This window comes from Dama dama, chromosome 19 (genome assembly GCF_033118175.1).
Source record: "Dama dama isolate Ldn47 chromosome 19, ASM3311817v1, whole genome shotgun sequence".
NCBI classification, from domain to species: Eukaryota; Metazoa; Chordata; class Mammalia; order Artiodactyla; family Cervidae; genus Dama; species Dama dama.
The window spans coordinates 76,336,183-76,347,486 of record NC_083699.1 but is presented as its reverse complement, the minus strand read 5'-3'; positions in this window follow the sequence as shown (position 1 = coordinate 76,347,486).

The following is an 11,304-nucleotide window of genomic DNA, read 5'->3' as shown; positions in this document are numbered from 1 at the left end:
GACCACCAGTATTCCCTCCAGTCTCCCAAAGAAGGATGAAGGCAGCTTGCACTGTTTGATGAAGGCAGCTTTGCACTTTGGCCAGCCAGAGCCAAAGGCGGACTTCAGAGGGGCCATTCGGGTCTGGATTGGCACTTGACCAGGTGTCTGGTGAGCACTGCATCGGCCGGACTAAGCTGTAAACGTGCTCCCTCAGCACCGTCCAGCTTTGTCATCTCTGCCCACTTGTTTTTTCTTTTCCTGATAACATACATGATTGAAGTACTCTTCGTACTTCAATATGTGTATTTTATGCAGTAAAGTACACATATAGCCCTATAACTTTTAATGTAAGATTCTTGTGTACTCGCTGCTCAAATAAAGATAAATAACTTCTCCATCGCGCATGCAGATTTTCCCCAAATCCTTTCCAACTGAGTGTCTTTCCACCCCTGCCCTCAAAGGAAACCACTATTCAGTCTTCTGTACCACAGATGACTATTATCTGCTCTTGAATGTCATCTAAATGTGATCAGTCATACATTTGGTATGGTATGCATGTTGTTTTTGTAACATTTATTGATTTGGCTGCGCTGGGTCTTAGTTGTGGCATGTGGGATCTTAGTTCCCTGACTGGGGATTGAACCCAGGCCCCCTGCATTGCATCTTAGACATTGGACCGCCCAGGAAGTCTTGGTATGCATGTTGTTTTTGAGAGTTATCCGTGCTGTTGCAATTAACAGCAGTGCTTTTTTAAAATTTTTAAATCCATGAGTAGGATTTTACCCTGTGAGTATACCATGGTTCATTTATCTTTTTTCCTATTGATAGACTTTCAAATTGTATGTGGGTTCTGGCTGTAATCTTCTGTGGATGCTATGAACATAAGTGCCTGTAGTTCACGTTCGAGGGGATAGCCTTGAGGTGGAGTTGCTGCATTGTATTGGGCTTTATTGGAGACCACAGCAGAATACACATTCTTTTCAAGCTAGCATGAATAGTTGCCAAGAGATACCATTTTCTGGGCCATAAAACACAGTTTAACAAATTTAAAATAATAGAAGCTATATAATACCTGTTGTCAGACTTATAGTGGAATTAAACTGGAAATAAATAACAGACAGATAACTGGAAAATCCCAAAATACATGGAGATTAAACAACATGCTTCTAAATAAAACCTGGGCAAAGAAGAATGTGTGTATGCTAAGTTGCTTCAGTTGTATCTGGCTGTCTGTGACCCTATAGACTGTAGCCCGCCAGGCTCCTCTGCCCATGCGATTTTCCAGGCAAGAATTCTGGAGTGGGTTGCCATTTCCTCTTCCAGGGGATCTTCCCAACCCAGGGATCGAACCTGCATCTCCTGCATTGGCAAGCAGGTTCTTTACCACTAGCACCACACCATGAGAAATTTTAAAATATTTTGAACCAAATGAAAATGAAAACATAACTTATCAAACTTTGTGGGATAGAGCCAAACAGTGCTTAGGGAACACTTTATAGCATTGAATGCATATAAGAAAAGAGGAAAGACCCAAAGTTAATCATCTAAGTTTCTACCTTAGGAAATTAGTAAAAGAAGAGCAAATCAAATCCAAAACAAGTAGAAGAAAAGAAATAATAAGAATGAGAGCAGAAATCAGTAAAATAGGAAATCAATAAAACAAAAAGCTAGTTCTTTGAAAAGATCAATAAAATTGATAAGCCTGTAGCCAGGCTAAGAAAAAACAAAAGAACACAAATTACAAATATCGGAAATTAAATTTAAACCATCACTACTGACCCTATGGGCATTAAAAAAGTGTTAAAGGAGTACTGTGAACAACTTATGCCCACAAATTTCTTGGTCTAGATAAGTTGGACTGATTCCTTAAAAAACATGTTGCTGGCCCAAATCTTGACTTTCTCTGCCCACTAAAGACAAATAAAAAAATACGGAGACAGAGTTTTTAGGAAATAAGAAGCTTGCTTTGATTCTCAGCCAGCAGAGCGGGGAATACAGTAGGCTCATGCCTCAAGAACTGTACCCCTTCCGTGAGGAGTCTAGAGGCTTATATAAGATGAGCGCTAGTGGGCAGAAGTCAGTGATGAGGAGCAAAGGTTTTAGGATTTTGTTCAGAGACACTCACAGGCTGACATCAGTCACCCAGTAATTGAGTTTGGCAGTTCAGTGGTTCTGCAGCCTTCTTTCTGATGTGTAAAAAAGAGGAACTACAAGGAGAAGAGCGTGTTGTAAGGGTAAGCAAAGGATAATACGTGTGAAATGTAGCTCTTGCAGACTTAAGGAGCAGAAAAGCAAACTTAGTTACAGACATGAAGAGTAAGGAACAGTTAAAGTAAAAAAGCTAGGAATGTTCAGGCCTTCTCACTGTTTTCTTTATCTTCTTTGTTTGCAGGAAAGAGAAGGGAGGAAGGGAAATAGGTATTGTTCTTGTCTGGCTGAGGACAGAACCTCAGTTTTGCTCTGTTTGACAGTCACTAGCTGTTCAGTGCAGGGGCCCATCTATCTCCTTCAAATTTCCTTTGAGAGACATGAACCCTAAGAAATCTTTATTGGGATGACAAGGGACAGACTGTCTGTCTTCCATAACTTCTTCAGTGCTGACATGGGACTCATAAACTGTACCTAGTGGGGGTCATGGAGCTCTCATCCTGTTTTATTAAGGGGCCCCTGGGTGAATTTTATGGTTATTCCCACAGGATCTGTTCAAGGGAGTGACTGTAATCTCTACATCATCATTATCTTGATGCAAAACTGGTGTCATCTGGAGGAGACAAAACTTAACAGATAGTTTTAAAAAAACAGAGGCCATAGATCAGTAAAAGAGTTTTTATAGCTAGAGACCAAAGAAGAAGCAAGATAATGTTTGATGACAATTTTGACTGTGATTCAGATAGGGTCAGTGCTTAGGTCATCTTGTCCAAACGAATGGAGCAATTTGGACTCAGAAGTAGTTGGAGGAATGAAAACCTGCACATTAATAGACAAAATAGAAAAAAATTATCCTGGATGCTAATTTAGACTTAACACTTTGAGGAGACTTGTAGCCAGGTAGCTGGTTGTCTAGGTTTATCTAAGTAGGTCTTAACATTTAATGTGGCTATTGGTCATTACACATGTGTTTGTTTTTTTGTTTTTGTCAACACATGATCCAGAGCAATTTCATTATCTAAACATATAATAGTTACAAGAAGAGACCTTTAAAAAGTAAGGTTGTAGTCACCAGCTGCTAGCAGACTTTGTTTTCAGAATGGCTGGTGGCATCCTAAGTCTGACACAGCTCAGGAGACTCAAGTTCTTAACAATATAAGGACTTGTCTGAAATACCATCGTGTCACCTAGTTATTTCCATAGCTACTATATTTTTACTTTAACTGTAATTTTTCCTTGTTAGCCAAAGTGATTGTCACCATCAATGATGTTAATGTTTCTCTAGGTATGAGAAGATGTTAAGAAGGGCTCATAAAAATCTTCAAGTGTCTAACTATCTGAAGGTCTCTTGCCAGTTTTTCCAGAGCACAGAGTGCCTTATTCCTAATTTCAACCCTAAACTCCTTTCAGGAGGTATTGAAGGTCAGTAGCTTCAGTGGCCATGATTTAATCTTTGTAGAGGTAGATGGCAATTGCCAATTTCCAGTTGGCAGAGCCCCTTCAGGGTCATGAATCTGACCATAGTTTGGGAGTATTACATGACCATTTTGTCCCATGGTGCTAGGAATGCTCATTCTCAGGTCTGGTGAAGGTTTTGTTGACAGGTCACTCAATGTGCTATTACTGGACTAGGCCATAAAACAATATTCAAGAATCTCTGGACTACCTGTACTTACTAGTCTCTTGTGGTCCAGGAAAATATTCCCTTTTGTTGTTTCTTCCCATATCTAGATTTATACTGTTACAATCGTTGACCTTATATGGAACTGCATTTCCGATCAACTGCTTTAAGTCATCTAGTCATCATTATTGTTGGAGGACTGGTTACACACTGGGTACAGTAAGAAACAATAATCTTATAAACTAGGATCCAAGTAATGCAGCTAATAACACTGAAAAAGTCATAGTGTAACAGGGAGACAAAAGCATAAGCAATTTGGAAACAAAGGACAAAGTAAGCAATGATTAGTATAACTAGTTGTAATTCAGTTGCAGTAAACCATCAAGTCCATAGGAGAGCCCGTTGGAGAAGCTAAACTCTAGCAGGATCAGGTAGGGAGACAGAGAAAATGTTTTATCTTTGTTTTTATCAACCTGTTGTAGCTCACAGCATAAAAGAAAAGATATTTTTGAAAAACAGATTTAAGCTAGTATATTTTCTAAAGTCACAAAGTTATAAATCACATGTATCAGTTCATTCAGTCCCATGTAATTGAATTTTGATGACTCTTAATGACATGCCTATATTGATTAGATCAATAAACTTAAACATTAATACCAGTATCAACTTAATATTGGATATTTCCCAGTTTACGTGAGCCTGAAATTCATTTTGGTCAGTTTAGTTAAATGTAGCATCTTTTCTTAAACAATTAAATAGAGCTCCTTATGAATTTAATTTCAATATTACCTTTCAGAAATAGAGATAATCTCATGTATAATGGGTACACAGACATAAACAGGCAGACAAGAGATCTGATGGCTTCACTTAAAAGCTTAGTAATGAATCAGGCATTACAAGATAAACTTAATAGTTTACATGTATTCCCCATCCCACATGTAAATCCATGGCTGATTCATGTCAATGTATGGCAAAAACCACTACAATATTGTAAAGTAATTAGCCTCCAACTAATAAAAATAAATGGAAAAAAAAACTTAATAGTTTATCAGGTACTTGTGACCTGTATTCATATTCTGGTTGAGACATTTGCAAGACAAAGATGGTGGTTTAGTTTTTCAACCAACGGTTTTGTCACCTAAAGTTACTAAAGTCAGTGACAAAATTTTTAAGCAAACTGAAATTCATTTTACAAAGTTCTATATTTTGTAACTTTAGAGTTTAAACGATTATGCCTTCAATGGTTTGTATAAAGCATTCGGCAAAGACCTTTCTGAATTTATAAATTAAACCAAAGCAAAATTACTATTTTATTTTTATTAGCCCTTGTATGTTAGTTCCAGTTTTTACCTATTTTGTATGGCACAGGTAACTCTACTGGTTTCTTCAGTATGTTTAGTTAATATTTTCTTAGTGGCAATCTATACGCCTTATCTATCCTACAATATACTTAAATAAGAGTTGTAACCACCTGATATAAAGCCCGTTTAAATACACTAATTTTATATACCTTTATCTAAATTCCGTCAACTTTTACAACTTTAGTTTTCATTAGGATCCAATCATCAAGCTTTTGTCTTGGGGGAAAGTTTAGAAGGCTTTTCCTTTTTGTTCCTTACTTTATCTCCTTTTTATAAAAGGCTCTGGGATCCCCAGAGTCAGGTAAAGCCCAGGAAGTCAGGTTCTTTCTCCTTTTGATAAGATTAGAGCTCTGGTTAGAGCAATCAGCTCTGTGTGCAGAGGTCGGGGTGCGGGCGGGGCGGCTGCAACTACCTGCCGCTCCGTAGCTACTCCTCAACTGCTCCGTATCCTGCATGTGTCTGACCGTCCTTCCCAAAACTACTGCCATCAGTAAACAGGTCCCAATCAGCTTCACTCTGAGGCTTACCTGTCAAATCCAGTTGACTGGGGTAAGCGGTCTTCAAAACCTCCAGGCAGTTCTGGAGGATCTCCGTCTTAGAGAGGGAGGGAAGCAGGGTAGCAGAATTTAAAACACTGGTCGCTCCAGTGGTAACATTGGGATCATCAAGGAGGATTGCCTTATGTTTTCCCATCCTCCCTGACGTCAACCAGTATCCACCCTTTTGTTCCAAGAGGACCAGGACTTAATGTGGGATGTTCAAGGTCGTTGTATGGACAAAGTGAACCTTTCTGTAGATCGCAGGTGGTGGCCACTGCTTGTAAGCAGGGAGGCCCAGCTGGCAGCTGTGGTGTCCAGCTGTTTTGCAAGATAGGCTACTGGTCAAGGAATGTCTCCCACCAGTTGTATAAGTATGCCCAGGGCCATCCCCTGCCTCTCATGCACATGTAGTTTGAATTCTTTCTGGAGATCAGGCAGGCCTAGGACCAGGGTAAACATGAGTTTAAGTTTCAGAGTCTTGTAAGCCTTTTGACAGCGTGTGTGTTAGTCACTAAGTCATGTCCGACTCCTTGCAACTCCTGGACTGTAGCCCGCCAAACTCCTCGGTCCATGGAATTCCCCAGGCAAGAATACTGGATTGGATTGCCATTCCCTTCTCCAGGGGATCTTCCCAGCCCAGGGATCGAACCCATGTCTCCTGCATTACAGGCAGATTCTTTACCATCTGAGACACCAGGGAAGCCCTTTGACAGTATCCCGTCCAAACCAAAGGTTCAGAATCTGGACCTTTCAAAGCATGGTCTAATGGCTTTGCAGTTAGCCCCAAATTCGGTATCCATATGTGACAAAATCCCACAATTCCTAGGAACCCCGGAGTTGTCAGTGGCTTTTTGGTTTGTGCCCTACAAACTAGTTTGTTAGTTTCTCTAATTTTGAAAGGGCCCATCATTTGGCCACCAATAAATTGTATCTCAACAGAGATTCAAGCCATTGTTATTGTTGTTCAGTCACTCGAGTAGTCGTGTCCGACTCTTTCTGACCTCATGGATTGGCTCCTCTCTTCATGAATTCTCCAGGCAAGAATACTGGAGAGGGTTGCCTTTCCCTCTCCAGAGGATCTTCCCGACCCCGGGATCAAATCCGTGTCTCTTACATCTCCTGAATCAGCAGGTGGGTTCTTTACCACTAGTGCTTGTAAAAGATGAGGATTTGAAGTCAGGGGTCAGAGATGAGGAGCAAAGTGTTACAAACTTGTTCAAAGACAGTCACAGGCTGGCATCAGTAACCCAGTAATTGAGTCTGGCAGTTCAGTGGCTTTGTGGCCTTCTTTCTGATATGCTTTTTTTAAAAAAGAGGAACCATAAGGTTAAGAGGGTGTTGTAAGGGTAAGCAAGGATAATAGGTGCAAAATGTAGCTCCTGCAGAGTCAGGGGGCAGAAAAGCAAACTTAGTCACAAACATACTGAGTTAGGAGCAGTTAAAGTAAAGGAAACTAGGAATGTTCAGGCCTGCTCACTGTTCTTTTTATCTTCTTTATTCTCAGGAAAACTCATTCCTCTTTTTCCTTTCCCCTGCAACAGACACAATTTGCCAAAACTCACACCAGTAGGAATAGACAGTTTGAATAGGCCTACATTCATTAAAGAAATGGAATCAATAATTAATAACCTTCTAAAACAGAAGGCACCAGGCCTGAATTCACCAGTCAATTCACCAGGTGAAATTCTGACAGACGTTTAAGGAGGAAATTGTAACAATTCTGTATAATCTCTTTCAGAAGGTAGAAACAGAGGCAACACTTCCTAACTCATTCTGGGAGGCTATTACCAAAACCAGACAGGGACATTACAAGAAAACTGTAGACCAATACTTCTCATATACATGTAAAAATTTTCAACAAAATATTAGCAAATCAAATCCACCGACATAGAAAATAAATGACACACCACAACCAAGCAGGCTTTATCTTAGCTACGCAGGACTGAATCAATATTCAAAAGTCAGTTAATGCAATCCATCGTATGAACAGGCTAAAAAAGACAAATCACATGATCATATTAATAGATGCATGTGACAAAATCCCAGCATACTCACAGCACAGAGTTCTTGGTTAAAACTCTCAGGAAACTAGAAATAGAGAGGAACTGCCTCAACTTGATAAAGAATGTCTACAAAAAAACCGACAGCAAGCATCATATTAAGTGGTGAGGATCTCAGGGCTTTCCCACTGATGTCAGGTACAATCAAGGATGTCCTCTCTCATTACTCTGGTACTGAACATTCTACCTCTTCAATAAGACTAATAAGAAAAAGAAATAACAGGTATACAGATTGGGGAGGAAGAAATAAAACTGTCTTTGTTCACAGAGGACATGATCATCTCTACAGGAAAATCTAAGCAATCAACAAAGCACTCCTGGAACTAAGTGATTAGAGCAAGACTGCAGAATACAAAGTTTATTAACTTGACATCAAAGTCCATCACTTTTTTATACACCAGCAATGAACAAGTGGAATTTGAAATTAAGAACACAATACCATTTAATTAGCACCCCCCAAAAATAAATACTTACATATAGATCTAACAAAGTGTCTGCAAAATCTATATGAGGAAAACTACAGAACTTTGATGAATGAAATCAAAGAAAAACAAAATAAATGGAGAGATATTCTACACTTATAGACAGACTCAGTATTGTCAAGATGTCAGTTCTTCCCAACTTGATCTGTAGATTCAATGCCATCTCAATCAAAACTCTTATGTTATGGACTTTGGCAGACTGATTCTAAAGTTTATTCATAGAGGCAAAAGACCTAGGATAGCCAACACAATTTTGAAGGAGAAGAACAAATTTAGAAGACTGTCACTACCCAACTTCAGTACTTACCGTAAAGCTACAGTAACCATAGTAGTGTGATATTGGTGAAAGAAAAAGCAAATACATCAATGGAACAGAATACAGAGCTTGGAAATAGACCTACCTAAGTATAGTTAGCTGATCTTTGACAAAGGAGCAAAGATAATACAATGGGACAAAGATGGTCTCTTCAACAAATGGTGCTGGAACAACTGGACATACACATTAAAACAGACCTTATACCCTTTACAAAAATTAATTCAAAATTACAAAACTCATAGAAGATAACGTAGCAGAAAACCTACATGGCCGTGGGTATGGTGATGCCTTTTTTGACGCAATGCCAAGGCACCTTCCATGAAAGAAATCATTGATAACCTAGACTTCATTAAAATTAAATACTCTACCCTGCAAAAGACAATGTCTAGAAAATTATGATAAGCCACAGACCTTTAGCAATCTGATGAAGGACTGTTATCCAAAATATACAAAGAACTCTTAAAACTTAAAAACAAGGACTTCCCTGGTGGTATGATGGGTAGGAATTTGCCTGCCAATGCAGAGGACATGGGTTTCATCCCTGGTCTGGGAGGATTCCACATGCCACAGAGCAACTAAGCCCTCGGGCCACAACAGGAAAAGTCACCACAGTGATAAGCTTGTGCATGGAAATGAGTAGTAGCCTCTGCTCACCACGACTAGAGGAAGCCGTGAGCAGCAATGAAGACCCAGCACAGTCAAAAATAAATTAAATAAATAAAAATTTAAAAACTTAACAACAAGAAAACAACCTGTTAAAAAAGATTAAATCCCTTGACACCTCACCAGAGAAGACATGCAGATGACAAATACACATAAGAAAAGATGCTTCATATCATAGGTCATCAGGGAAATGCAAATCAAAACAAAATTGAGATACCAAAACACACCTATTAGAATAACCAAAATCTTCAACGCTGCATGGTCCAACTCATATCCATACATGACTACTGGAAAAACCATAGCTTTGACCATACAGACCTTTGTCAACAAAGTGATGTCTCTGTTTTTTTAATATGCTGTCTAGATTGGTCATAGCTCTCCTTCCAAGGAGCAAGCGTCTTTTAATTTCATGGCTGCAGTCACCATCCGGACAGATTTTGGAGCCCAAGAAAATAAAATCTGTCACTGTTTCCACTTTTTCCCTTTTTTTTGCCATGAAGTGATGGGACTGGATGCCATGATCTTAGTTTTTTGAATGTTGAGTTTTTAAGCCAGCTTTTTCACCCTCATCAAGAGGCTCTTTACTTCCTCTTCGCTTGCAGCAACTTTATAAATAATTGGCCAAACTTGGAAGTAACAGATGTCCTATAGTATGTGAATGGATAAAGAAACTAGTACATTTAGATAATAGAACACTTCAGTGCTTAAAGGAAGTGGGCTATTAAGTCATAAAAAGATATGGAGAAACCTTAAATGTGTATTACTAAGTTTAAAAAAAAAAGCCAATCTAAGAAGACTATACACTGTATGGTTCCAACTATAGAACATTCCGGAAAAGGCAAAACTGCAGAGACAATAAAAAGATCAGTGGTTGGGGTGGGGTGGTAGGATGACCAGGCAGAGCAGAGGGGTTTAAGGCAGTGAAATTACTGTGTATGAGGCCACAAAGATGAATAGATGCCATTGTCCATTTGTGTAAACCCTCAGTGCATGCATAACTGAGAAAAAGGCCTAAAGTAAACGGTGGGCTTTTGGAGTCTTTGATTTGTCAGTTCATTGTAACGACGTGTCGGTTCCTCAGTTCTAACAAATATACACTCTGGGGGGCACATTGATAAGGGGCAGGCTATCCCTGAGTGAGCGGCAGGGGATATATTGTCAATTTCTGTATCTTCCTCTCAACTGTGCTGTGAATTTTTGTGTTGACTGAAAAAAAAAAAAGACATCTAGGATGTTTTGGTCCCGGGACATGAAGATGTGATTGCAAACAACTTCTGCTCCAAACGTCCTTCATTTGTAATCTGTGTGGTCAGAAGGAAACAGACTGGTGATGCTGGTCTTTATTACCTTTGACTGGATGATTCCTTCTCTGTCTCTGATTGTTCCTTCCCAGGATCCTGTGGATCCTCTTGTTTCCTGGGTTCTGCCCCTTGAGCCAGCCTCTTGCCCCTCCCTCAGGTCAGCCTCATAACCCAGCTCTCGTGGCAGGGGGCCGCCCCCTCCTGACTTGCTGTCTCTTCCCCATGGGATCACAGGTTCATGCCTTATCCATGTACTCAAGTGTTCACCAGAGACTCATGGAGAAACCCCTTCATGTCAGGCTCTGTTCCAGGTGCTAGTGTCCCAGAGATGCTTACGAGGAGGTCCTGCCTTGGTGGAGCTTATATCCTGCTGGAGGAGACAGACAGTAAATAGCCCCCCAAACAAGGAAGAGAATTTGGACAGGTATAGAGGAGTGAAGAAGAGTCCTAGGGAGGACTGCTTTGAAAAAGAACCCTTTAGAATTTCTAGAAATTTTATACACACACACACACACACACACACACACACACACAGAACAACAACAAACAACGAATAGGTTTAACAGCAGGTTTGATAGAGCTGAACATATAATTAGTGAACTGGAGGGAAAGTCAGAAAAAGCTACGCAGAGAATAAATAGAGAAAGGGTGAGCAATTTGGGAGAGACCCAGTGACAAGATCTCACAGCTGCAGAAGAAGGGAAGTTAGTTTTCAGAAATTTCGGGACATTTCAATACATCCAGCTGTACAATAAACAAGAAAAATCAGGATTGACTTAGTTGTAAAGAAGTTAAATGTAATTATGTAGGAGAATTTTTTGAACTCTTAGC